This window comes from Pongo pygmaeus, chromosome 5 (genome assembly GCF_028885625.2).
Source record: "Pongo pygmaeus isolate AG05252 chromosome 5, NHGRI_mPonPyg2-v2.0_pri, whole genome shotgun sequence".
Taxonomy (NCBI): Eukaryota; Metazoa; Chordata; class Mammalia; order Primates; family Hominidae; genus Pongo; species Pongo pygmaeus.
Genome location: NC_072378.2, coordinates 108,630,956 through 108,655,018, shown reverse-complemented (window position 1 = coordinate 108,655,018; position 24,063 = coordinate 108,630,956). Strand labels below are relative to the sequence as shown.

At 45.5% G+C, this 24,063-nt stretch overlaps 1 protein-coding gene across 5 annotated transcripts in view; it reads right to left on the bottom strand.

Moving 5' to 3' along the window:
• Nucleotides 1-18,291: 18,291 nt before the first annotated feature.
• Nucleotides 18,292-24,063, bottom strand: part of FOXO3 (forkhead box O3) — a 124,963-nt gene continuing 119,191 nt past the window's right edge. For all 5 annotated transcript variants that reach the window (XM_054490004.2, XM_054490006.2, XM_054490009.2 and 2 more), the window contains one exon: nucleotides 18,292-23,241. The gene's annotated coding sequence lies outside the window, so the exon portion shown is untranslated. The remainder of the gene's footprint in view (nucleotides 23,242-24,063) is intronic.

Here is a 24,063-nt window from a genome sequence, read left to right as displayed (position 1 = left end):
CTCAGTTGGGGTGTCTGTCTGGAAATCTCTTTATTTCACTTTCATTTTTGAGTGATATTTTTTCTGGGTATAGAATTTTAGGTTGGTTAGCTGTCTTTTTGTTTGGGTTTTTTTGTTTCCTTTTTTGCCTTTACAGACATAATTTTGTTGTTCTTTGGCTTCCATTGTTTTTGTTGAAAAAATAGCTGAATATTGTGTCTGCGCATAATGTATTTTTTGTCTTATTTTCTTTTACACTAGCTACTTTTGCAATTTTTTTCTTTGTTTTTCAGCTGTTTTACTATGATGTATATTGTAGTTTCATTTGTTTCTGGGGTTATTTCCCTGCTTGGAGTTTGTAGCACTTCTTGAATCTGTGGCTTTATGTTTTTGTCAGTTTTTAAATCCTCAGTCATTTTCTTTTCAAATATTGTTTATGCTACATTGTTTCTCTCCTTCCAGATCTCTAATTACACAAATGTTTACACTGAGTCCTGTATATCTCTTAGACTCTTTTCTGTATTTCGTAAATTTTTTATCTTGTTATATAGTCGTCTGAATATTTTCTTCTGACCTATATTCAAGTTCATGAATACTCTCTTCACTTGTGTCTAATCTGCTTTTAAGCCCTTCTACCAAGTTCTTAATTTCAGTCCTACAGTTTTCCTAGAATTTGGTTCTTCTTAAGGCAGATTCTACATATCTTTTAAAATCATAACTTTTTTTTTTCTCTTGGTATTCGGTCATTTGGTCCTATCTCCTGATATGCCTGGTAGTTTTTGAAAAGTTCATGCCAGAAACTATGCATGAAAAACTGTAGTGATAATTTAAGGTTCTAGCAGATATCTTCCTCTAGAGTGAATTTACTTTTGTTTCTAGCAGGCAGTTTGCCAGGAGAATATCTCTTTAATCTAATCTGAAATCAAAATGATTCAGATATGGGTTTCAGTCTTTGTTAGTGCTAGTCTATTACCAGACTAGCTTTATTACCAGTGTATAACCTTTCAAGGCTCCCATCTGAAAGACTGGGATGTTTATTAGGACCCCTTCCCCTTGACAATTCTTGAATCCCAACTTTTGTCCCCTCAGGCCTGTAAGGCTGCCAAGAGTTCTGCTCAGCTGCTCAGCAACTGTTAGTGCTTCAAAATCAGAAAATGCCTCATGGGAAAGTAGTCGCAGTTGTCAAACCATTCACCTCTCTGTTTCCCTTTTCTATAGCTCATTAGACATTATCTGAGATCTCAGATTACAGGGAATGCAGAGGCAAAAAGGTAATCTCCAAGCCTCAAACTACTTCCCCACTAGTCTTTTTCCAGTGGCACTACTAGCAAAATTAGTTACCAGCATAAGGCTAACAATAAACATGGTTTCCTTCCACTGTGTGCTTCCTAGTGGTGGTGATGGAATGTCTAAAGTAAATAACAGAGAAGTAACAGGAGAGTGAAGAGGAGGAGGATTTGAAATCAACAACAACAACAAACAGCTTATGTCAACTGTTCCTCGGTGTCAAGAATCAGCTTTACTTGCATTCAGTAGACATCAAAAAATTTCAGGTTTAAGCCACTGAAATGAGCTAAGTGACAGATTTGAGGCAAGAATGGAATGGGGGTGATATGGCATTTTTGGCCTAAGACCCTATCCAAGAGAAGTAAAGAGGAGATTTAGGCTATTTGCCCAGAAAGCAGAAATATATGCCAAACACCAGCCATGGAACATGGAAATCCCACCCCAACTTCAGCTCTCAGCCAAACACTCTCCAAGGCCTGACACTCCTCACACTCTGACTCCTCTAGCCTAGGCAATAAACAGTGTGTTCCTCATTCCTGCTTCTGGACAAAATTCTATTAGTTCCCTCTATACTCCCCAAAACTTCATTTCTGCCAGTGGAAGCAGTATGAGGTATGTGAAGCATAGTCTCTAGAATAAGCCTACCTTGGTTCAAATCTTGGCCCTGACACCTGGGTGACCTTAGGCAGATCATTTAACCTTTCTGAGCTTCAGTCTATTCATTGTGAAATGGGGATGATGACAATAATAGTTTTCAAGATGACATAAGATAATGCTAGTATAGTGCTTGAAAAAAAATAAAAGCAAAATAAATACGGGCTATGGCTATTACTTAACTTAATTCAGGGTTCAGGAGTATATATGAAGATCTTACATGGTTCTCACCTATTGGTTCCTACATTTGAGAGGCAGCCTCAGGAGTGTTATAGGAGGGAAAAGGAGGGATAAAAAACAGGAGAGGTTCCTTGGCTTATAGATGCATGGGTAGGCATAAGTTTAATCCAACAATAATGAGGCTCCCCCAAGGCTGGTATCTAGACCTTTCTGGAGAAATGCTGTAAATTGATGAACATGAGATGTCATTAGTCAGGTGTCCTGTTTTCACTCTTCCCTGGGAGGGAGCAGGTTCTGTTTCAGGTACATCACAGGTTTCAACTTCCCCCACCTGCCCCCTCCAGAAACCCTGAGGCCAGATGGCCTTAGGTTGATTAAGAAGTCAGTGATGCCTCACCACCCTTATGGTCAGAAGGACACCTCCACGGAGCACAGGGGCCTCCTGCTCATCAAAATCTCTACTCAGTAACAGTGCTAAATATCAATTATTTAGCTCTTAGTGTGAATTGACTGTATGTCATTTTACTTACATACATCTGCATTTTATATCTTACCTTCACTCTGGAATGAAAACTTTGCGCCCCCAAGAAAGCCAAGACACAGCAATAAGAAGGGGAGAGAGCCAGTGCACAGCCATCGTGTCCCTAGGTCAAAAGTCCCATCCCCACTTCCAGTTCTCATAAGGTATGTGGCTTTGGGTAATTTATTTTCCCTCTCTTGTCCTCAAAACCCTAATTACAGGGTCTCTGAAGTCCCTTCCAGCCCTAAAAGCTGTTCCACCGATGGTGGTTTTAGTTGGAGGATCTGAAGGGGCCCAGAAATAACACGAGGGCAGATACAGTCAGCCCATACCCCAGCTGACCTAGACAACTTTGAACACCCACCAGTGTGCCTCACCCCCAGCCCCAAGTGAGACCCCCTTCACCCCACCTTCAGAGCAGGGCCTCACCTGAGCCAGGCTGCGAGGGTGGTGGTATCCCAGGCCCCAGTCCAGCCTCACTGTACAGCCCCCTCCTCTACCCTCCCAGTTCCATTTCCTGTCTAGCAGATTTATGGTGCAGTTCAAAGAAGGAAGGACGATATAACAGCTTTCCTGCTCCCTCCCTCTCCCAACTGACTTAGTCTAACTGGCTCAGTGCCAAGCATTTTGCTCTCCACAGCCTCTCATATGTAAAAATACCCCAGGCCCCAGCCCTCCTGCCTGGAACATGGCGTCAGCTTCCAAACCCACCGGTCAGGCCTTCACTGGTGGGCGGGAAGGAGGCTGCCCTGTGAGGCGCTGGAGTCTAATTAAGTGCTGAGGAAGCAAACCACGGGCTTTAATTTTAGCTCTGAAAATAGCAAGGGCCTAGGACTCCTCTCTCTGGCCTGAGCTGTGATGAGAGTTGTCTCCCTCTGCCTGCTCGGTGGGGAGGAGAAGAAAGGATTCAGAGGGTGACGACAGCGGGAGGCCAAGGGGCCAGGAAGCAAGTGGGAGGAACGGGCTTCAGGGAGAAGGGGACGCAAGGCCAAGCCTGGGTCGATGGGACATGCCACACCCGCCACGTCTGCTTTATCCCTACTTCACATCCTAGCCCGACTCTAGAGTGCATGGACACTCGGGAGTTCCGAGTTGTGCCAAAAATACCTCCAGAGCCTCGTGTGGCTAAGAATGCTAAGCCCTGGCCAACGTTGAGGTAATTCCCTGGGAAGATAATAGAATATGCATCACAGTTCTATGCACCAACAACCTCTGAGGCAATGAGGGTGAGGAAAAGCATTGACAAGTGGACAGGTGATCATCAAAACTGCTGCGAACCCACCGAATGGCTCACTGGCCCAGCTGGATGTCACACGGGCTCCTGGGCATCCTCCTGCCCACCTCCCCGTGTGGAAGGAGAGAATTCAGCCTGCCCAAGGCGACAGGCAAGGACACAACAAATCAAGGGGCAAGATGGGAGAGGGTGCACGTGCCCGGGGGTGGAACGTGGAGGGGGCCATCGGCTTTGCCCGTTGGGTCACTTGTCGGTCACTCACCCTGTCCTAGCTCTTCTCACACTATATTATCATTACCGTCCCCCTCCCACATTAGACCGGGGGGCATAAGCTGCATCCTTGGGACAGGGGCTCTATGTTATCCCCTCCCTTCCCCACTCCCCAGCACATTCTGGGCATTTACTTGTCTGAAATGCTTTTGTTGCTTTGCAGCCTCCCCTTTGTAACAGCCGGTACCAAATTTGTTCTATATGGTCATGAGCCCTGTTACCTGCAGCATCAAATGGGGGGCATGAAGCCATGATAAAGAACAAGCAAAGTGAGCTCCATGGACGGGCTTTCCCAGGCCGCCTTCTGCACACATGAGCCTACCAGAGGGGACACAGAACAGGGATGAGGCCTCTCGCATCTGTGGGGGCTATGAAGACAAATGATACGTGTACCTAAAACTAAACCAGCACTCACTGCTTCCGGGAAGAGTTGGAATGAAAAGGAAGGAGAAACTCACTGGAAATGAAACTCAAAGGCCAGGAGTGAGGGCAGTTACCTGCCACACTCCTGTGAGAGCCTACCCATCGTGGCAAAGCTGGAGAGTGGGCAGATCCTTTCCCAGAGCCCCTCCAAGTCACCTTGGAGATACCATCAGACTTCCCTCTTTTCTTCAGATTTCTTCAACCACTCCACAGACATATTTAAAGCACCTGCCACAGCTGTCTGGTAGGCACAATGTGGGAACAGCCAACCACCTGGGGTGCTGGAGGGGAGACCACCGAGGGCTGAGGAGCACAGGGCTGACCCTGGGGGTCACGGAAGGCTCTGCCTCTAGAGGGGTTGGAGGTTACTGGGGCCTGCTCCAGGTGGAGCTGCCTCTCCCTCTCCCTCTTCTCAGCCTGGCATCTCTACCCACCATGGGTGCTGTCACTCTGAGCACCTCTCACTCTCCAGAGCGCCCCTGGCACCCTGGTCTCCCTGCTTTTTGGCTCTCAGGAGTCTCCTCAGGGCCCAGCTGGCCCTAACACAGTGCGTTTCTCTCAGCAGAGTCTGAAGCCAGAATACAGGCGACATGTAAGAATAATGCCAAGGACGGGAGAGGATGGGGCGGCAGAGGAGAAGCACCACGTTACCCTCAAGAACTACCCTGCGGGCAGCTGTCCCCACCCCGGCTGTGCTTGTGGAGACATCTCCGTGTGGCCAAACCACAAGGCCCCCATTTGGAGGATCCCATTTTCTAACCACCTTGGCCCAACATCAATAACAACATTGCCCCATAAGAAGCCGCGAGGCATTTCCTCGGGGAACCACCAGCGCCAGGACTCAAAGACCAAGTTCAGACACTAGGAACTCCCCTCAGGAGTGTAAAACTGAGTTCAGAAATAAGAAAAACAAAGTTTCCAGCCCAAGCCTCCTCCACGGGAGACACCCTCAGCGCTCCTCCTCACAGCTGCTAGGCCTCCTTCCCAGGCTGGCCCCTCATTAGGAACTAACAGTCCCAGCCATGCCAGCCTCCAGGCCTCCTTGTTAACTCCTTGGTTTCCCTTACTGCTGCCAGGAAAAAATTAGGCCTCAGAATCCTGAGCAGTGCTGAGAGGCAGAGAGCACCTACCACAGATAGTTAATGGTGTGTACATTCTATGGTTTCTCTTAATAAACCAAATTAATAATAATTGCTGCCATTTATAGATTGCCTCTTATGCTTTACCCACTTGCATTATGAACTCTTCTGCAGCCTCTCACGTTTGCAACAACACTAGAAGGTAGGAATTGCTTCGCCTATCCTATAAATGAGAGCATGGAGGCTGTGTAGCTGGCAAGCAGATGTGTGGTTTAAACTCAGCTCTGTTCTCTTTTTCGCCCACCTTATTACTTACTTTGAGCAAAACTGGATTCTAAAATGTGCAGATTAAAGAGCTGACCACTACCCTTGCATCGTCCATCTGCAGAAGTTTTACATCTTTTTCTTTTCCTTTTTTTTTTTGAGACGGAGTCTCACTCTGTCTTCCAGGCTGGAGTGCAGTGGTGTGATCTCAGCTCACTGCAACCTCCACCGCCTAGGTTCAAGTGATTCTCCTGCCTCAGCCTCCTGAGTAGCTGGGATTACAGGTGCCTGCCACCAAGCCCGGCTGATTTTTGTATTTTTAGTAGAGATGGGGTTTCACCATGTTGGCCAGGCTTGTCTCAAACTCCTGACCTAGGTGATCCTCCCACCTTGGCCTCCCAAAGTGCTGGGATTACAGGCATGAGCCACCGCGCCTGGCCAGAAGTTTTACATCTTTAAAACCAGAAAACACTGGGTTGAGAATGGGAAGAGTCAGGGGGTCTCCCCAGCCAAAGGGGCTTGTTGACTTTGAATAAGTACCAGCCGCCTTGAGCTTTTGAGCTTTGGCAACCTGATTTCAAAATGGTGCAAGTAAAAATAAAAATGTCTGCCTTTCTTCCTTCTTGGGCTTGTTGGAAGATCAAATAGATCCAGTCGGGCAAAAACTTTGAAAGCTGAAGAGAGCTGTGAAGAAGGATGATGCCACCGGATGACTCCCCTGTAGGGGATGCCACAATGGAAGGCTGAGGCGCTCACTCAGATGGCTTCCCAGTGAGTTTTGGGGCCTGGTGTTCCAAGGGCCCTTTGTTTTATTTGTAAAAGACAGGCACTGAAGCACTGTGAAGACCTGGTTGTTTTATGATTTTTGGAAGACCAGCAAGTTTGTCATAAGGACAAATATGGGTCCTCCATGGCTGACCTTGGACTGTTAAACAGGTGGCCCATGGCAGAAGCCATGTGTAGGCCATTTTCTTTGACCCACCACCTACTCCTTTCATCACATGGCCAATATATGAGATTCTCCTCTCCCAGAGAAAGGAATCAGTCCATTAAATTTGGATCATTGAGTTTATCACCGAAACCCAGAAACAACACAAATGTCCCTCGGTTGGGGAATGGATAAACAACCATGGTACATTTATACACCAGAATATCAACAATAAAAAGGAATTAAATACTCCTACATGCAGTAACATGGATGAATCTTGAATGCCTTATGCTAAGTGAAAGGAGTCAGATTCAAAAGGCTATGGACTGTGTGATTCCATTTATATGACATTCTGGAAGCCTCAAAACTCCAGGGTTGGAGAACAGATCAGTGGTTACCAGAGGTAAGTGTGCAGGAAGGGAGTGACCAGAACGGGGGAGCACAAAGGAATCTGGAAGACGGGATGGAACTGTTCTGTATCTTGGCTGTGGTGGCAGTTACACAACTCTACGCATTTGTTAAACTCATGGAACTGGATACCAAAAGGAGTGAAGTTTACTGTATGTAAATTAAAACACTTTTTTAAAAAAAATTAAAAAATAAACTACTTTTAGAAAATTAAAAAAAAATGGATCAATGAGAAAGTAGAGCAATTAATTGAGGAGGAAGTCCAGTCGTATCACATAGTGTGGTAGGGGACAGCATGATACTGTGTAGCACAGTGAGCTGTGGTGTAGTGTACAGTGTTATGTGCAGCGTAGTAAACACAGTAATGCAGTGTGCAGTGTAGTGCACACTCATGTTGTGTTGTGCCATGTGTATTAGTATAGGAATTTGGCTACTAGTCCTCTGCCTAGAGTTGGCAACCATTACCTGGGGAAGGTGTTAAGAGCCCAGGGCCCCATGCCCCAGTGATCTGATTCACTGGATCTGGGGTAAACCCAGGAGTCTGCATTTTAAACAAGCTTTCCAGGTTATTTTGATGCAGGTGGTTAATGGCCCACATTTTGAGGCCCACCATGAGGCCTTTCTTCATTATTTTGGGATTTATGCTTCATGAGCAGGCTTCTTTTATTCCTTGGTGTTTCTCCAAGGGCCCCTTAGACTCTCATGCTTCATAGTGATCCCAGATGGGAGACATTCAGGTACGTGCTGGGAGCCCCAAGGGGTTGCCTGCATTCTAGTGGCAATAGGCTTGGCAGCTTTAACCATCTGTTCCTCTGGGCCCGCATCCTGAACATCTTTCTCCACTAACCTGTAATCTTGGAATTCACCCAGCTTCTTGGGAAGTGGTAGCTTTGGCCTCAGGGGATATTGCTGAAAGGAAATTTTGTTTCTCTGAAATGCTTTCAGTTTTCTCGTACAAAAAAAAAAAAATCCCAACCTAGAAGCAACGCCACTCTGGGATACCCCTAATTCTGAGCTCTGGAACCACTTTAGAGAAGGCAGGATACCAACCTGGGTTCAAATCTCAGTTCCATCACTTACCACTTGTGTGATGCTGGATGAGAAATGTCATTTCTTAGAATCTCAAATATTTACACTCAAATTCTTACATTCAAATTTTTGACATGTAAAATGGGACTGATATCTATACTTGTTTTGCAGGGATCTCATGGGGCTTGAGAGATGCATGCTGAGGTCTTGGGAGGAGACTTGTTATAATGGCTGAACTTTCTAAAGATTCAGCAAAACAAAAACATATGTACATATACATACATACATCAATCTATAAAGTAAATATGGCAACATGTTAAGAGCTGTTGAATCTGGCCGGGTGCGGTGGCTCACACCTGTAATCCCAGCACTTTGGGACGCCGAGGCCGGTGGATCACGAGGTCAGGAGTTCAAGATCAGCCTGGCCAACATGGTGAAACCCGGTCTCTACTAAAAATACAAAAATTAGCCAGGCGCGGTGGCAGGTGCCTGTAATCCCAGCTACTTGGAAGGCTGAGGCAGGAGAATCACTTGAGCCCGGGGGGCAGAGGTTACAGTGAGCTGAGATCATACCACTGCACTCCAACCTGGGCAAACAGGGCAAGATTCCGTCTCAAAAAAAAAAAAAAAAAAAAAAAAGAGTTGTTGAATCTAGAATCTAGTGATGGGTGTATGGCTAGTCATTCTTTCAACTTTCCTATATGTTTGAAATTTTTCATAATAAAATCAGAATAAAGAGATGATGAATATAAGGCCATCAGCCCAGTGCCTGTCACTTGATAGGTCTCAGTTGGCTGGGGACCGGGGGAGGTAAGGATGGCAAGGCAGGGAATGGAAGGGGACAGAGAGGAGAGGAGGAGGAGGAAGGGCTGCAGGCTGGCCCAGAGCTGGAGGAGCACTGAGGAGACAAGGAAGGGACCCAGGAGCCCCAGCAATGCCCACCCTTGGGAGAGTGTGGGTGTGAGAGCTGCCCTTCCTGTTCCCATCTTAAGGGAATCCAGGGGTGAGGGAAGGAGAGCCCCACTCTGGTTAGGAGGCTCTTGGTACGGTTCTTTCATTTTCCTCAGGATTCTGGGAAGAGCAATCAGGCCATCTTCAGGTGTTCCGGGCCCTCTTGGTTGAGATGAGAATATGATAGAGATGACAGAGATCCTTTGGGCCTGGGACTGTTTACAATTTACAGACACTCTGAGCCCCCTGACGCATGAGTCTTGCTCAACAGCTGTCTAAGCACTGGAGTGTAAATGAACAAGGAACAAATGACAGAGGGAGGTCAGCAAAGCTGTGAGGACAATGCATGAGCTGTGCACCTGCTCCAACCCTCCCCCAACTCTGAGAGTGCCCCTCAGCCAAGGGCTCCCACCCAAGCCCAGGCCTGGATCTCAGGGCATCTGCCACATCCAGTGCATGAATCCAGCCTGGTTTGAAAGCACAGAGTAGGCCGGGTACAGTGGCTCATGCCTGTAATCCCAGCACTTTGGGAGGCTGAGGTCAAGAGTTTGAGACCAGCCTGGCCAACATGGTGAAACCCTGTCTCTACTAAAAATACAAAAATTAGCCAGGCGTGGTGGCGGGCACCTATAGTCCCAGCTACTCAGGAGACTGAGGCAGGAGAATCGCTTGAAGCTGGGAGGCGGAGGTTGCAGTGAGCCGAGATTACGCCACTGCACTCCAGCCTGGGGGACAAGAGTGAGACTCCGTCTCAAAAAAAAAAAGAAAAAATAACGAGAAACGACAGAGTAGATTCCTTTTGCTGCTATAACACATTACCACAAACTTAGAGGCTTAAAACCAGCAAACATTTATAATCTTACAACTGCAGAGGTCAGAAGCCCAGAATGGGTCTTGCTGGGCTAAAATTAGGTATCTGATGTTGGTGGGCTGTGTTCCTTCTGGAGGCTCTAGGCGTTCTAGGCTCTGTGTTCCTTCTGGAGGCTCACCTAGAGGATCACACGGGAGCATGCCCCGGAAGTATCTACTAGAGTCTGTGCCACAGATAATTCCGGGGCATGCTCCCGTGTGATCCTCTAGGTGAGCAGCCATTTCCTTGCATTTTCCCTCTTCTAGAGGCTGCCCTCCTTCCACGACTTGTGGCCCTCCCTCCGTCTTCAAGGCCGGCAGTGGCTGTTTGAGCTTCTGTGACCATGCCATCTCTCTGGTTCTGACTCTTCTGCCTCCCTCTTCCCCATTTAAGGACCTTTGTGATTACACTGGGCCCACCTACATAATCTCCTTATTTTTAACAAGTGTCTGTTGATGAGCAATTTTAACTCCTCCTTGCTATGCAACCCAACACATTCACAGGCTCTGGCGATTAGGATATGGACATCCTTGCAGGATGGGGGCATTATTCTGCCTACACAGGGGATATTCTCAAATGGATGGGCATTTTTACCTTTGACCCTCAGGGATTCCAAAACTTGAGTGTATTTCAGAATCATGGGAGACAGTGTTTGAAAAGGCAGAATTTTAGGCCCTGTCAGATTCAGACTCAGTACTTCTAGGATGCGCCCAAGGAATCTGAATTTTTAACAAGCTCCCTCAGGCTTTCCTGGTACACATGATCTAAAGATCACATTTAGAAAAATCTGCTTTCCTTTGGCTTCGGATAGGGCATAGTGGCTACATTTTAGAAACCTAATTACAAAATCTATGGTCTATAATTTATTAAGCAATTCCAGTGTACTAATAAATATAGCTAAGCTTGTCAAGCACTTGCTATGTGCCAGATTCTGCTTCAAGGGCTGTCCATGCATCATCTCACTTAATCCTCTCAATAACACAACAAGGTAGTGTTATTATTGTCCCTATTTTGCAGATAAGAAAACAGAAACTCAAGGCGTTAGGTAACTTACCTGCAGTTGCACAGGCAAAGCCAGAAAGAAGTCTATCCATCACCTTCCTTTTCTTTTTCTAAAGCTTGAGTTTAACCATTAACTCTAGCATAGTGCTGGCACACAGTAGACCCTCAATAAATATATGTTGAATTACAGGGTGAATAAACAGATGGGGGTTTTGCATGCACTAACTCTAATCCTCAAGGGAGATATTATCATTATCCTCTATGAAACATCAAGGACCCCGAAACTCAGAGAGATAAGACCCAATAACTATGTCTTAGCATATGTCTAAAGTCCATACGCTTCTTACCATATCAGGGGGGCTACAAGCCACAATCCACATGCCCTCTCAAAAGATTGCTTTTTCACTGTGCATTTATACTATACAAAAAACTTCAATTGCTTTGAGTTCTGCAGTTAACAACTGGCTTCCATCAAAAAGAACCTAATTGTACTAAATCAGGCCAAGTGGTGGCTCCACCACTGAGGGAAGATGTTTTTACTCCCCCACAGGTGGAGCAAGCCCTGGGCATGGCCAAGCTGAGGAGGGGTGGCTTGAACCTTTACACTCAGGGAGGCACAAGCATAGCAATTAAAGCTTCAGACCACCCTGGTAGGTTCTTTTTAATTAAACTCTTATCCAAACACCTGGGAGGGCCACAACAGTGCCCTGGGCAGGAGGGGTTTGCTGTGGAAATGCCATCTGCACTGATCAAGAGACGGCAACATCAGAGGCCTCCTCTTTCTCTCGCTCTCTCTCTCTCTCTCACACACACACACACACACACACCCCCCAGGGGACAGTTTCCCTGCCTCACACAGGTGGATTCCAGGCTGTCACTACTTCCTGCCCCCTTCGAACTAGCAGCAAATCACACTGGCCTCCTGTCTTCATCAGAAAGACCTTCCAGCTGGGCCACCACAGGCCCCTATATCATTTCACTTCTTTAGGACAGGAACGGGAGAGACTCAATGTGACACCAGCGGGTTCTAGTGCAAACATCTGTGTAGGGTGCACCACCTCCTCTGAAATGCTGTTCTCTCTCCACTCCCTTGCCACACCCATCCTCCCCACTCCTCCTCCATCTCCAAGTCCTCTTCCTCTCTTCCATCCTTTCCCCTTTCTCCATTTCTTTCCCTATCCTATCAGATGCATCCCTCTACCCTAACTCTCCCAACAGGGTTCCATGGCCCTGGGGCCTGGGGCAGGCAGGAGGGCAGGTTACCGCAAGTAACAATGAACCTTTGAGTCCACTTTGGATCTGAGTTTCCCTTCTGGAAAATGAATATATTCACATTTGCCAACTTACTGACTCAAAGCAGTGTCTGTGGTTCTGTTTCTTGCTTTGTAGTTCATAAAGTGTGTGCTTCCTTTCTGGGCTCGCGCATCATGACCCCTTAAAAAGTCTGGAATGTTCGTGAAGTGGACCAGGGAGAGGGAAATGACTCACTCAAGGACACACAGCTTTCAGTGGCAGAGTCAGGACTAGAAACAAGTCTTCCCACCCTCTCTTGCCATTTGAGTTCTTGGTGTTCATGACAGTGATTCTACGGGACATAGAATGGAAGCAGCTGACCATAAGCACGGCTGTTGTCAACAGGTCCTGAAGAACATCAAGGAAAATAATAAGAGCAGAAAAAACCTTACAAGTTGGTTACCTTTCATTTTTTTAATTACTTTGCAATCTAATTATACTGATGAGGTTCATTAATGTCAGATTAATTTTGTATGTTTTACAAGATTTAAAAAAAAAACCCATGGAGTGTGGGCCAATGAGATGTGTTTAAAGAGAAGAGGACGTTGATGAAGGGCTTGCTCCTGACCTGCTTGAAGTATGCTACAGATACTTCCGGGGCGTGCTCTCATGGGAGCCTCCCAATCCTGCAAGACAGGCAGCCCTGTTTACATTTCATAAATGAGAAGACAGAGGCCCAGAGAAGGTAACTGACTCACATGTCACCATTCGACTAATGCACTGCAGGGCTGGGTTCAAATTGAGGTCTGTCCCATTCCCAAGTTGAGTTTCCTTTCCCCGCTCCATGGCACTGCTCCCCATAGAGACATAAAGAGTGTCTTCTGTGACTCAGCTTCCTCTTCTGTAAGAGCCTGCCTCCTGGCTTGTGTGTGCACTAATGAGAGTGAGCCCTCCACCCAGGTGCCAACCTGCACAGTGGGGTAGTGGGCAGGTGGCGTGAGCGCTTCTCCTTTGGAGAAGCAAGTTCTCCCACTTGGGAGGAGGAGCCAATCAGACCCTTGAGGCCCCCTGCTATGGGGACAGCTCTGCTCTGAAAGCTGGCACAGGCTCACCCAGGGGCACCCGAGGGCCAGGGCCTGGCACAGGAGGAGGGCTGCTCTCCCATGCCCAGCTGGGCTGTCCTCCAGCAGGTTGTGCAATCTCGCTATGAATAGGTCTGGGTGTGTGGTTTGGGGCCAAGAAGACCAGACTTGTTTCCTTCGGGGTGACAGCTCCCCTCTGGAATTGTGGGAGGTGAGGGAGCGCAGCTGTGAGGTCAGGCTTCTGACCCTGAAGCTGGGCGGTCCAAGCTGGTGGTGTGAGGGGTGGAGTCTGTGGCCAGACTGGATGGACAAGTTGTTGGCATGACTCTTCTGTGTGTGGAAATCACCTGAGGCCTTCTGCCTCTCTAAACCTCCTGAGCCTCCCTCCCATCCTCCACCCCTCCTTCTCAGCAGTCCAGGCCCTCCTTACCTTAGGAACAGGCTTAAAACAAGAAAGTTTGGAGGAAGAGAGGAAAAACAGATTTGCAATTTTATTTCATTTGCAAGGAAAAAGCCTGGTCTGATTCCTAAGCCTGGGCTCTTTATAAAAAAAAAATTTTTTTTAGACACAGGGTCTTGCTCTGTTGTCCAGGCTGGAGTGCAGCAGCGTGATCATAGCTCACTGTAAGTCCTGGCCTCAAGCTATCCTCCCACTGGGCCTCCCAAAGAGCTGGGATTACAAAGGTGAGCCACTGTACTACAACTGCATTTTTAAAATATCAAAAATATGAGATTTTCCTACATGATTGGTGTGAGTGGTGTGAACCGGCACACTGGAGGACAATTTGGTCAGACTTGATCAAATGTATATACCCTTTGTGACGGGTGCACCAAAATCTCAGAAATCACCACTAAAGAACTTCATGTAACCAAAAATCACCTGTTCCCCAAAAACGACTGAAATAAAAAAGTTTTAAAAATGTATATACCCTTTGACCCAGCAATTCCATGTTTGGGCATTAATTCTACAAAGATTCTTGCACATGTATGAAATAACAAATGTATAAGGTTACTAGTTGTAGTGTGGCTGGTAATAGCAAACATCTGCAAACAATCCAATGTCCAGTATCTATCAACAGGGGACTACTGGTTAAATCAATTATGACACATTAATACAATGGAATACTATGTAACTATAGAAAGAATGAGGAAGCTTTCTATGTATTAAAATCTCCTCCATCTTGGGGAAAATCATTTAAAAAGCAGATTTAAAAAGCAGATGCCTGTGTATATACAGTGTGTATGATGTACATTTTGTGTAATAAGAGGGGAAAATAAGAATCTGTGTTTTTATTACTTGTAGGTACATAAGACATTCTGGAAGGAAACGTAAGGAATTCTGGGGTGGGAGAAACTAAGCAGATAGATGACAAAGATGGGAGGAAAACATTCCCAGTGTGCGTCTTTTCATGCTTTCTGGCTTTTGAATCGTGTGAATGCACTACCTTTCAAGATATTAATTTTAAAACAAAGTGCAACAAAATGAAGACAATTGTGAAAAAATGCCATGACTCAATTGTCCTCCTACAATGGACATGTGTCATTTTGAGGGCATGTCCCAGCATGAGAACTCCCTTCCTACTTGGAGTTACCCACTGGGTGCACCTTAGTGGGAGGAAGAGTCCCTCCCTCCTCCCCTACTGAGGGGGCCATGCCTTCCTGATCCCTCACTGCTGCCTGCTGGGGCTCAGGTGCAGCTCACATGCTATCCAACTCTGGTGGCAATACCAAGGGCCTGAGTCCAGTGGTGAGGACCACAGAGTCCAGGACACAAGAATTATTTTTACATTTTACCTTTTAGCACTTCTCCCAGCCAGTTTTATACTACTAGGTATTACTCGTATTTTGCTTTTTTTTCTTATATCAACATATAAGGTTACAATATAAGAGCAATAATTACCCTTCTAAGCATGTGTCCAAAATGTTTTTTTACATATATGCATAGTTTTCTTAATTATTGTTTTGATAGATGCATAATACTCCTTTCTTCTGACTAGGTACTTCCTATACTATGATATCCAAGATGTTGACAGGAGGAAGTTAAGGAAACCCAAGGTGATGGAGATAGAAATTTGTAACAATACTATTCATTTGTCAGTGAGATTCCTTCAACAGTATAGTCACCTCATCACTTCTACTTCTACTCCCCAATACCCTTCTCCCATCTTACTCCTTACTCCCTCCAGTCTGAGTCAAAGCCAGCCTCTCCCAATCGGTTTTTAGAAGCTGTATTTATCTAAGTATAATACACTCCCACTTTGATAAAATGGTACACCAGGAGAAGAGTTGAAATCCAAACGCCCTTGCCTCCCTCCTCTAGACTTAACCCATTACCAAATTTATCATGATTTCTTCCAGATCAGAGCTTCCCAACTTTGTTGGAAAGTTGCAGGGGTGTGAGCTATGGCTCCCTTAGCCCTTAGGGCGATCTCCAGGGCCTGTGGCTGGGCGAGCTGAGTTGGTCACCTGAAACCCGAAGCAGTTTTCTCCGCCTTTCCAGTGGGGCACATAAACATCACTCTCTGTGGGTGCCTGGTTGAGAGAACAGTTCTAGAATTACCCTGCTTTCTCATTTCTTCATCTTCCTTCTAGAATCCATTCCTACAGTGTGCCCTGGGGCCCTTCCCAAAGGCTAGCTCTGACTAGGCCACCACCCTGCTGGTTTCCCATGCTCAATCGCAAACTCCAAGCTCCTTGGTCTCGAGTTTTCTGGCAGCCTTCTTTTCTTGCCTGACTTCTCGCCTTCTTTGAGCTCTTTAAATCCCAAACAAGCTCACCTCTCAGTTTCCTGAGCATGTTCCAATCCTGTCTTTGGAATTCATTACTTCAGCCAGAAAGCCTGATTCATTTCTGCCTTTTAGCTCAAATGTTAACTTCCTCTGTCCCTCCATCCTATCCTTAGCAGCATTCACGGGACTCAGGTGCTCAAGTACATGCCAGCAGGCCTACACGCTTCAGCTCAGCCCCTTCAACTCATCTCACCAACACAAGCACAGCGCCTGGCACACGTGGGTGCTGGTGGAGGAATGCTTATAGGATGCACAGAAGAGATCCTGTGCCAATAATAGCAGGGCATTGGGATTTCTCCTCCCAAAGTGTGAGTGGAGATGTTTGTCATGTGTTTCTACCAAGTCCTCAGAGAAGGTAGGCAAACCCCAACAGTTCTGAGCCATTACTATGTGATGGCTGGTAGGCAGAACTACACACACACATGCGTGCATACACATCATCTAATTTTCTTCCAGTCTTAAATATTGCTGACAGTCTTCCTCTTTCGGCTTTTGAATTAGGAAAATCCGGGGGAAAGGACTCTTCCTCCTGCTCCAAATGTGTCTGTTCCTTTGGGCCCAGCACCACTGCTTTTCTTTGATGGAGAGGAAAGCAGAGCTGGAGTGGGCCCCTTTTCTGAGTACTTCTCTCTCTCTCACTTCCACCCCTCAAATATTCTCCCCTGCTGGCTCCCACCACAAGGCTGCAAGCAGCTGAGGGCACCGCAGCCTACACCCCACCACCAACCCACAGCCGTCTACTTCCCATGTCTCAGGGTTGGGGCTGTGGGTGCTGTGGGTGTGTGTGTGCCGGTGTCTGGCAGAATGGTGGCTATTAATTCTCTGCCAGGGACCCCTATATCCCAGCTGTGGTATGGGTGACTTGGCTGATACACATCAAAGTAACATCTGCTGGCCTAAAGCTTTGCCCTCATTATTGAATAAACTGCAAAATCAAATCCCTAATATGTTTGAGATTAACTAGTCCAAACTCTTCCTCTTTTAAACAAGAAGCTGAAGCAGGAGAGTAAGCAGCTGGCCCTTTATCCCTCCAGGTGGAGTAGACAGATCACTCCTAGACCACATACTCTTACAAGGACAGGCACAGATCCTCGTTCTCCTGGTGCCCATCACAAAGGCTGGCCCACTGCCACACTGGAGATTGGCTTCGTAACTGTCGATCATTAAATTAACTTACTAGTTTTTGGTTGCATTTTTACCTGGTTGTGGAGAACTCTCTACTAAGAATCTTGTCATAACTGGTATTAGAGTTCCATCTTTAATCCTCTGGAAGTCAGAATAAAAATTGGGAAGTAATCTCAAGTGAAATACCCATCCCCAGTAGGCTTTGGCATTAGGAGACGGTGAAGTTTTACCTTTGCAAGTAATTAAAACAATGGTGAAGAAAAACTTATACACCACCAATACAGAATTTATCCCAAATTCCCAACTTTAAAACCTTTCACCTCCTTGATCTGAAGTAAGAACCTATCATGTCGGACCTTAAAATAGATCCTGCTTATTCTATATCGTCTGAATAATTTTATATGGCTATTAAAATGAAAAAACACAATCCAGACTACTAAGAATAGTTTTACAATAGGTGGAGTTCCCTCTCACTTAACTGAGGAGGCCCTAAAGGTACACACAGAGGAAATGTTTACGCTGTTGCCACCAGAAGCCTGAAGTGTCGTGTCTGACTTTCAGTATGCAGGTCGGGCAGGAGGGCACTGTTGCCAACCAACATTCATGTGTTGGACTCACGTGAGGAAGACCTCATCCAGGTCAAGCAACTGACAAGTTAAAACCTCAGACGCTCAGTGAGGGCCGTCTCTAAGTCTCAACTCCCTACTTATTCAAAGCTCCCTGGGCAACATGACTCAGAACACACCAAAAGTGGCTATCAGCCACCATGAACTACGCCATAAATCTGCCTTTATTAAGTTGTCTGTTGTCTGTGGAGGTCAGAAGTGGGCCAGAGAAAAAGTTTACTAGGTTCATTTAAAGATTTTGCGATAGAGTCTCTCAGCTTTGTGGCTCTCCCAGCCTGTGGGGGAATTCCACAGGGAGACCTTGAGATAAACTGCCATTTTATTCCTAGGGTTCAAGAAAGGGGGAGGGAGAACAAAGAGACTTCTTGGAGTAAGACAGAGTGTCACTGATGCTTTATTTACATGCGTCACCATCTCTTTTACAAACTAGATTACGGTTTTAAGTGGAATACACAAGGCAATATCTACAAACACCAAGGAAAGTTAAGTACTGCATCTCTATTTCATTTGGAAAGGGGAAGATTCCCAAATCAAACTGGTTTTGATCCTTAAGAAAGGCGGCAGAGTTAATTCATGGCAACATATGGTTAAACAAAATCCTCAGTAAGAATGCCATATGATAGTGTTCGCATTGAAAGAAGGATGAGGTGCTTCAAATCAAAGTCTGAACTGCTTGACTCTCAGGTGTTTAAATATGGTCACGCACCATATTTAGTTCCAGATTATATGGGATATGAGCAAGGAATTGAAACAGATAAGACAGTTTTTACAGATACTGTATACAGATTTTTTTTCCATTCATGCAACTTTTTTCTTAAAAAAAGTTAAACATGTGAAGCCAAAATGCACAATACATTTTTTTAAATATTAACTAATTTTTCTGGTCCTCCTTCACATTTGTTTACATTTCCCATGTACATAATGTGCTAGGACAAGTATACAAGAGAAGACTGATTGCCAGGCAATGAGATAATTTTAGAGAAATAAGTGACCAGACACATAGTTCTTAAAAGCAGCCGCACACGTATTTCTGGAGTGTGGCAAGAGGCCTCATGACCAATCATTCATCAAAGAAAAATACAAAAGATACAACTAAACAAGAGGAAAATATTCCATTCATTTAAACTGCATAAAATGTTACCCACTTAAGATTTAGATAAGATATAATATACTCTTTTATTTGGGCATCTGCTTCAAGACCTCATTTCACAGGCATGATTCCATCAGAACTTCACTTCCTCTAGTAGTACTCTGCCTCCCTGGTCTCCCAGAGAGGCTGGCTTTTTCGTACCTCTTTACTGGTGATTGCATTTCTACCAAAAAAAAAATTTTTTTTTTAACATTATGCCTAATCATACAATGTTCACCCAAATACAGCAAGAAAAATAAAACCAGAGTTCAGAGCTATTAGAGTTTCCTTTTTGTTTTGAGAGAGGATGAGTAACATTTTTTTTTTTTTTGACATGGAGCTTCACTCTTGTTACCCAGGCTGGAGTGCACTGGAGTGATCTCAGCTCACTGCAACCTCCGCCTCCTGGGTTCAAGCGATTCTCCTGCCTCAGCCTCCAGAGTAGCTGGGATTACAGGCATGCGCCACCATGCCAGGCTAATTTTGTATTTTTAATAGAGACGGGGTTTCTCCATGTTGGTCAGGCTGGATAACATTTTTATTTCCCCTCGCAAGCCCTTGGCACCAAAATGGAGGACTTCTTTTTGACTGCTTTATTCTTCACGGCCTTTTCCAAGAGATTCAAATGCTCCTTATTCTTTAAGTGGGGTTCACTAGGTAGAGGCAAAGTCTGTCCCCACCATCTTTAAACTGCATACAAGTTTGGAAGCCACCTGAAATCACACCCAGAGCAGGGCATACTTGTCCTGAGTAGTAAGCCATGGTGTCCTCTCCTCAGGGTGGGGAAGCAACACACGCAATGCTAAAAATCAACACCAAAAACAAACACAAAGTCTGCCTTGTACTACACATGTGTGAATGATCCTCCCATTAACAGGAGTGACAAACTTCTGAATTTTTAAAATGTGTTTCAGCAATCATATTGCAGAGGATGCAATAAAGGAAACCAAGCTCAGATTCATTCACAGTTAATGGGGACACTGAGCCTGGCAGCCAGTTCTCATGCAAGGACAGTGAAGGCTTGTGATAAAGCTCTTTCCTAGCTTTGGTAACAGGTATCAGGTTCTGGAGCCCTGGAGAGAACAGCAGATCCCAAGAGCGCATGTCATGTTTTCAACATTAGGTACTCTTCTAATTTCTCATCAAAAAGTAGGTGGCTCCCTAGAGCAGCTCATTTGGAGGCCAAGGGTGGCCTCGGATAGTTCTCATCATAAATCAAACATTACAGCTGCCAGGCCCCTTGAGGCTAAGCATTCTGCTGATATGCTCCAGATCAGAAAATTATTGTTAGGGACCTGTGACACTCACTCAGAATGTGACATGGTGGCCAACGGTTGGCCTGTCCTGAAAGCAGGGTCTCAATATAAGGGGCAGAGGGCTCTGGCAGCACCCCTGCCCACTTCAGAACTGGGCTAGTCTCTGGGGCCCTGGTCTCTCTGCAGGTGGCTGAGGGTGAGGGTGCCGGGACCCTAGACAGGCTTCACTACCAGATTCTCGGCTGACCCTCTCCAGGGGCTGGCAGGTCTCACAGTACTGATGCTGCACTTGACGACTTTACCCTGGTCTCAGCTCTCCACAACACTCTACATGTAGATGCTGTTTTAGTTACTTGAAAAAGAAAAAACAAAACAAAACAAAAAACCAAAGCATTCCCTCTTCATTCTCCTGATCTGCTTTGTGCTGCCTTGCCCTTGTACCTGCTCTGTCCCTTCCTCAGCTGTTTCAGATTAAATGATAATCTGGTTCTAGGACATTCTGTAAGACATTCTGCCTGAAATTCAACAAACGCTAGAAAAGGAGAATAAATGAGATACCACATGTCTGAAAAGAATTCAACATTTTAAAGCTGAAACATATTGGAGGGTTGCCTTTCTCACTCCCAAAGCGGCTCCCAGGGTCTGTAAAACTGCAAAGGCAAGTAGCTATTTTGTTAGTTACTTTGCATGTTTCTCTGAACTCAGGACAGAAGTTCTCAGGACCCTCATGCTGGAAGCACTCTGGAATTCTCCTATCCCCCCACCCTTTTCCATCTCACTCCCCACTGCAGCCCCCATGCTACTACTGCCTCTGCAATGCATCCCCACCCAGGGCAGCATCCCTTAGGAAGCTTGGAGAGGCAACCCTCTTTCACTGCTACTGGAAAGTTCTTGCATACAGCACAATACTAAAGAATCCAGGAAGTGGCTAGCATTATTATAAAGGAATATAGTAAGCAAGTCTGGCTCACTGACAAGCAGACCATATGAATAGAATACATACTTAAAAAAATTATACATACTTTAAAAATGAAGATTATAAACATGTAGCAGTTTAGAAAAGGCAATGTGCTACAGGTCTACTATAACCACAATTGCACAACAATTTACAGATTCAGTAAAAGGCAGGGTGAAATCAACAGGGCCATCGCTCAAACATGGCAACCCAAGCGAGGCAGGAGACGTGTGACAATACCAAATGGAACTCTCATTATGCTAGGAGCTGTGATCACCACCAATATCACCCCCAGAGGAGTTATAAAGCCAAGGCGCACAAGGGGGCCCCTGGTGGCCGGTGGTGTGTGCAGGGGGTTGGGTGGCACGTCTGTGTTGGTGCCCACTGTCACGGTGCAAGCATCAGCAAGAACTCAAGCAGGGAAGTCTGTGCTGAAATACTAGCCTGTATTCCTAAGGCCCATGCATAAGGTTCCATTTTTGTACTGTACATGATAAAATATATTTATACATTTATATGCCTAATGCTTTTTATGCAAAGAAGAGAGTCTTCATATTATCACTTTGGAGAAGTATGCATATGCTGTGCTAATCAGAGCATCGTTAAACCAATTTCATATGTACCAAAGGTGGTCCCAACTATTCCGTCTACCAAAGAAGGTAACGAATATAATCACACTTTCCAGGTTAAACAGAAAGCACCTATACAGCACCATAACTTTTTGAAAACACAACAAAATGAAATCCATAGAAGCAGAAAAAAAAGTTAAAACTGCCCTATTTTGTACTTCCATTGAGTCACTTGTACAATTACAACCTAAGCTTATATTTAAAAAATCAGTTTGTATGCTATTGCCTCTCACTCATACACTTCTAGCAGATCAGATTAAAATTACAGCAAGGCTGAAAATAATCAAGGATGTGTATTTAGGAAAACAGTGAAGTTAGAACTGCCTCAGCATTGACTTGGGTTTTTACTCTTCACACATTTCTCACTGCAAGCTTAATGCTCACCTGTAAGTTCATTTGTTCTGCAAAGCAAAACAGGACTTTTTTTTTTTTTTCCTTTTCTTTCTCCTTAAAACTAAACCCTTTAGTGGCATTTGGCAATGAGTGGAGAGCTGAGCTGATTTCTTTCCTGAAAATATCAATATCCTAGTTTCTAACCAGCAGACCAACACTGTTCACATTAGCTGAGGACACTGACAGGAGATCACAGGCCCTACTGATCTGGCACCCGTAGACCTGGTGCTGGGGTCCCGTCCACAGATCACCCTGACTCAGAACTGGAAACACACTGGGCCGGACGCTGTGCTCCACTCGTTTTGCCTATGCATGGTTCAGTCCTGGACGGGTGCGCATAGCAAATAATTGTGCCATTGTTCAGTTTTTAGAAAAGGATAATTTTCTACCCAACAAAAGAAGAAAGAAAATCCCCCTTTAGTTTATGTAATTTGTTAGTTTATGGAGTTCCATGTGCTCAAAAGCTTGTGATGCTCGAACCCGGAATGGTAACTGGTACAACATTTTCTTTCTGTTTTTAAATTTGCTAGGGGAAGGACGGTTAACATTTTAACAGAAAAATACTGCAAGTTAATGCATGTGAAAAACTCAGAAAGTCAAAGGAAAACAAACACAAGAACAACACTTAAAACATCCCATAAACCATCGCAATATTAAAACACCACAGAACGGCCGACGGGGGCTCACGGTGTGCTCTGAACGAGGGTGGGTGGTGCTGAGGGGTGCTGTCCTCCAATGGCAGGCGGCTCACCACCCCGTACAAGGAAGATTTTGCATACTTTTTAGAGTTCTGTTCCAAGGGTAAGTGCTTCACCCAGGGTAAGGGGCCATTAACAGTCTCTGCTGGGTTAGGAAAATGGCGTGGGATTCACAAAGGTGTTAAGCTGTAAACGGTATCACTGTCCACTTGCTGAGAGCAGATTTGGCAAAGGGTTTTCTCTGTAGGTCTTGTGTCAGTTTGAGGGTCTAAAGGAGGAGAAAAGAAAACCAGAGATCATTAAGGGCATTGCAACAGCAATAGTGGGCACCTGAGGGCCACCTGTCAAGGCCTCCCATCTCCCTCACCCACCTCAGAGCCCAGGGCTGGCACAGCAAAGCTGCTCTGCTACACCAGTTTCAAAGGTCTGAAATCCTAAGGACAAAGCACAAAGATCACTTACCTTATTTCTCATGTTGTCCTTATTACAAAATGCTCTGAAGTTGAAAAGCCCAAAGGGAATGGGATCATTCACTTTGGGAGATAAACAAAGAAAGCCATATTAGGGGTGTTTTGGTGGGTCCTTTTTAGTTAGACGTTCAAGGTGCAGATAAGATTCTGTTCTAGACTTCTGGACTGAGGGATTTCCTAGGACATGGGACTTTCCATGCTAAAACAAGGAGAGCTGGTCATCCTAAGTAGATGAGTTATACTTTTCTGGCTCTTCCCTACTGGCTATGTGGACTAACTGAATTGCTTACCACCCCTTTCCATGAATACCCCAACACCAGTGGAGATGAAATGGCCACTTTCTATAAAGGCCTTAATAAGTCTGCAGTGCTGCGTGTGGGTAATCTTGACTCCCCTACTCCCCACCATAAAAAGAGTAAGTAATTACTAAGTGGGCCATCTTAAGAATTTAAGAAATGGAGTCTTGCTATGTCGCCCAGGCTGGACTTGAACTCCTGGGCTCAAGAGATCCTTCCGTCTCAGCCTCCCGAGTAGCTGGGACTACAGGCACGCCAATGCACCTGGCTTAGGAATTTGATTTTTGTATTACAAATTTGGAGAAAAAAATTATATAACACATA